At 34.9% G+C, this 4851-nt stretch overlaps 1 long non-coding RNA gene across 1 annotated transcript; it reads right to left on the reverse strand.

Moving 5' to 3' along the window:
- Positions 1-1322: 1322 nt before the first annotated feature.
- LOC142175525 (uncharacterized) lies at positions 1323-4475 on the reverse strand. Its single transcript, XR_012704638.1, has 3 exons — positions 4398-4475; positions 1560-1625; positions 1323-1447 (listed from the first exon to the last, which is right to left on the reverse strand). It is a non-coding gene; the product is annotated as an uncharacterized LOC142175525 (long non-coding RNA).
- Positions 4476-4851: the final 376 nt, after the last annotated feature.

Genomic DNA, 4851 nt, shown 5'->3' on the forward strand with positions numbered 1-4851 from the left:
GTTACACAATCATTTCTTTTTAAATAAAATATTCTAACGTATTTGATATTCAATGCTGTATTTAGACTCTTTTATGTCATCAGATTCGTATCTTCAACTTCTTCCAATCTTTGGCCTTGGATAAGTACGAGACTCGTACCTATTTTAGTAACGGTCCGCACCTATGTTGCGTTCTTTTTCCCTTATCTGTTGTTGCCCGTGCCTCTTGGCTATTTACTGTGTTTTGACCATTTGACCAGCCCACGTGTCATACCACATCACCTACAATGTAAATTCAGTTTTTTCCCAATACAGTAATGGCACTGAGCCGATGAAGTAGGTGTGTTTTGCAGCTAAGGGAAGAAATATATTATTCGTCATAGAATATGATTTTTACTATTCAATCAGATTGGCTCCCTTTTTTTAAGTTAATTTTTTTCAGATTGGTCCCTTTTAATGAGACTCAAGGTTAGGGGTGGGCGTTTGGTATTTCGATTCGGTATTTAAGAATTTCGGTTCGGTATTTCGGTATTCGGTTTATCAATTGTGTATACCAAATACCATACCAAAATATTTCGGTACGGTTCGGTATTTCTTATTTTGGTTTAGTACGGTTTCGGTTTAACAATCAATGAATAATAAATGCTAACAGTGCACATGCACAATTGAAATTTTTACTCTAAAAGAATCTGTTTTCCAATATATAACAATGCACATGGCTGATTTGATGGCACATGCACAATTGAATAAGTGAAAAGCAAAAGCTGAACAAGACAACAACTTCTTTACAATATGCAGTTGCACGCCAGTATATCATATTATACAATATTACAATCTGCATTCTGCACGCCAGTATTAGTATACAAGTGAAAAGCAAAAGCTGGCCAACTGCACAATGCACATTACACAACTATATTAAACAACTTAAACACAGTGCAATACTGCAATCAACTGGCCAACTGCACATTACACAACTTAACACTTAACACAGTACACAATTGAATCTGTACACAACTACACAACACATTACACAACTTAACACTTAACACAGTGCACAATTGAATCTGTACACAACTATACATTACACAACTTAACACTTAAACACACTGCAATAAAAACACAGTGCAACAAAAACAGTCTTAACACTTAAACACAGTGAAACTGGCCAACTACAATAGTCTTAACAGTCTTAACACTTAAACAGTTAAACATAGTGCAAAAAAACAGAGAGGGCATCCCTCAACAAACAGTCTTAATTCTTAAACATGAATTCCAGGAAGACACGCAAGACAACACTTAATATGCTTCCTTAAACCAATTGTTCCATTCCTCTTTGGATTAACATTATATACTTGACCACAATGTTTGCACTCTACTTTGCGAACTTCTCCGTTATCTTCTTTCACCACAAAGTATTCCCAAATATCGGAGCGTTGAGCAGTAGCACGGGGCATGATTGCACTTGAACCTAAAAAAAATATAAATCATAAGTTAGAATATTATATTTTGATGATAATAAAACAAAACTACAAAATATTAAGTATATCATTATCACCAAACAAATAGAGTATTAAACTTACCACTCAAGATGCAAGTTGCAACTATACATCAAACAATGCTAGTAGTGCTTCCATTATTTTCCATATCTAAAGATAATACGACCAAATATGTCATACAAATGAAAAAACATGATATATTATTTTGAATTAAAAAGCTTACCAAGCTCGAGTTCTTCAAGATACTTCAAGTCTTCTTCAACACTAATAGGATTCTTCTCTTCTCTAAGCCAATCTTGAACACAAATAAGAGCTTGCACACATTTAGGAGTCAATGAACTCCTAAATGAATCAAGAATACGGCCACCAGTGCTAAATGCGCATTCCGACGCCACACTAGAAATTGGAATTGCCAACACATCACGAGACAACTCCGAAAAATAGGAAATATAGGAGCATGTGTTTTCCACCAACTCAAGATATCAAATTCTTCACTAAAAGGCTCTTGTTCTTCACTAATGTATTTATCCAACTCCGATTTAGCACCCCCACTTCCATTGTCTTCCTTTTGTTTCTTCAAGCTAAGCTTAGTCCTTATTTTTGATGCACTTATAACACTCCCACTAGGTGTATTAGATGTGTTGTTAGATGAAGTAGAACTAGATGGAGATTGAGGACAAGATTCGGTTGAATACTTTTTTAGATACTCTCCAAACAAAGAATTCATATAAGCATATACCTCAGCATTTATTTTCTTCCCTTTTTCCTCCCCAAAAAGTTCTTCAAGTGCTCCCTCAACATATTCAAATTTGTTACGTGGATCCATGACGGAAGCAATAAAAATCATTTTATTCATCTTTTCAGGCTCACCCCATTACTTCTTGAACTTTTCTTGCATTTGCTGAGCCATTTTTCTCAAATGCTCATCCTCACTAGCTAAACACATTTTCAAATGACAATAAAGTTCAGATACATCCTCAAAATGAGAATTACAAGTGACATAACGTGAACCTGAAACTTTTTTAGTTAGCTCGTGAAATCTTGCAAGAAACTCTATCACATTCCTCACATTCACCCAATCATCAGATTCAAGAGGACCTGCATTACCACCATCTTCACAAAGATGAGAACATTGATAAGCAGAAAATCCATCATATGCAACTTGTCAAAGGCCTTTTCAAAGTGTTGTGCTGTATCCAACATCAAATAGGTGGAATTCCACCTGGTAGGAACATCCAAACACAACGTTTTGGTACATTCTACCTTTACATGTGCACAACACTGTTTAAACTTTAAGGTCCTTGCAGGCGAAGATCTCACATACCTCACAATATTTCTAACACGTGTCACAGAAGCATCAAGTTCTTTCAAACCATCTTGCACAATTAGATTTAGTATATGAGCCATGCATCTCACATGAAGATGTTTACCACTCATCATATTAGTTTTCCACATATCTAACTGTTTAGACAATTCTTTGTCAGTGACATCATTTGAAGAAGCATTGTCCACAATAATAGTGAAAACCTTGTCTAATTTCCATTCAAGCAAACAATCCCTAATAACTTTAGCCATCTCTTCACCCTTATGACTAGTGATAGGGCAAAAATTTAGTATTCTTTTATGCAACTTCCAATCCCTATCAATGAAGTGGGCTGTCAAACACATATAATTTATTCTTTGTAATGAAGTCCAAGTGTCTGTTGTTAGGCAAATTTTTGATTGTGCTTCTCTAAAAGAACTTCTTAGATTTTGCCTCAATTCACCATAAACTTCATAACAATTCCTTGTTATTGTTCTACGAGAAGGAAGACGAAATAGTGGTTGAGTTTTTCTCATAAACTTCATAAAGCCTTCATTTTTTACAAAGCTAAATGGTAGTTCATCAGTAACTATCATATCAATTAAGGCCCTCCTAACCACTTTTTGATCAAATTTCCAAATTGTTCCTTCATCATTTTGGCAAGATTGAAAATTTATCTTTGTTTGACTATTATCTTCTGCAATTTTAAGTGGGTATTCTTTGCATCTAAGAAAATGATTCTTCAATCCTGTTGTTCCATTCTTAGATAAATTAGCAGCATAAGCTTGTTTACAATATTGACACCGTGCTTTCCCAACCCCATTAACCTCAAATTTATCAAAATGGTTCCAAACGTCATACCTAGGTTGCATGGCTTTCCTTTTCTTGGAATCTTGAGTATCAATGGTGTTGGTGTTACTATCTACCGTAATAGGTAAACTTTCACTAGAACCAACATCACTTACTTTACTTGTATCTTCCATCTATACAAAATTAAACAAATATAAACATAAATTAACAATCAACAAATTAACTACCTTGCTATCAGTAATGCTGAGAGAATGTAAATATGAGAGTGCACTTTTAGATTTTAGTTATTTCAAACTAGCTATAAGTAGCTTCAACTACCATGTTTCTGCTATAACAAATTAACAATATCTTTCCAACAGATGCAGCAACAGTCTAATGTAACTGCAGCTAAGCAAAAGCTAAAAAGGCTAAAGAAGCCATTAACAATATCCTTTTCTAGCCATCTATAAATAAATAAAAAACCATGGCCATTACTACTCAAGTGACAAGTCCACAATTATTTAAATCTTTCCAAACTAGCAACCATAAGAATGTCACAACAAAGAAGACTAACAGTGAATTAACTCAACTGTCATCATCCTAAAGTGTCTATCACAAGAAAAATGCAAGGAAAGTTCTAAAAATCAGACCTAAACAAAGTAATCATATGGTAAACCTAACACATAGTCGTGTACTCACAACTGTTATTATACAAGCAAATGAATTAAACAGCATGAACGCGATACAGATCATATTTTCCTACTAAAGGGAAAAGCTCAAAACAACAGTTCATTCAATCAGCAGTACAACCAAAAGAAAACGAAACATACCTTTGAAATTGAAATTGAATCGAGCTCGGAACACTGGAACAGGACAGCAGCGTCTTCGACACTTCGTTTTCCCGGAATTTGTGAGGAGTGAGGAATCAAATCGAGCTGGAAATCGCCGCCTATAACCCTAAATTAGTTTGATGCAAAAAATCAGATATCAAAAAATTTATGCGTCTGAACTCTGAACTAAAAAAGTTCAAAACTTAAAAATATAAAAACTCAGAAGAAACCTCAGAGAGTACTGGGATGAAAATGAGATGAGATGAGACTTACAAAACTTACAATAGTAGTCAGTTAACCGGTGAAGATGAGATGAGACTCGAGCTTGACTGTTGACTGGTCGTAACTCGTAAGTAGTAACTCGTAGACTCGCAGTCGATTCTCGATGATATCCTAAGCCCTAATGCCCTAATTTGATTCAGATGGTCTAAGAGAAGAGAAGAGAAGAGATTAG

The sequence above is a fragment of the Nicotiana tabacum genome, chromosome 21 (assembly GCF_000715075.1).
Source record: "Nicotiana tabacum cultivar K326 chromosome 21, ASM71507v2, whole genome shotgun sequence".
NCBI lineage: Eukaryota > Viridiplantae > Streptophyta > Magnoliopsida > Solanales > Solanaceae > Nicotiana > Nicotiana tabacum.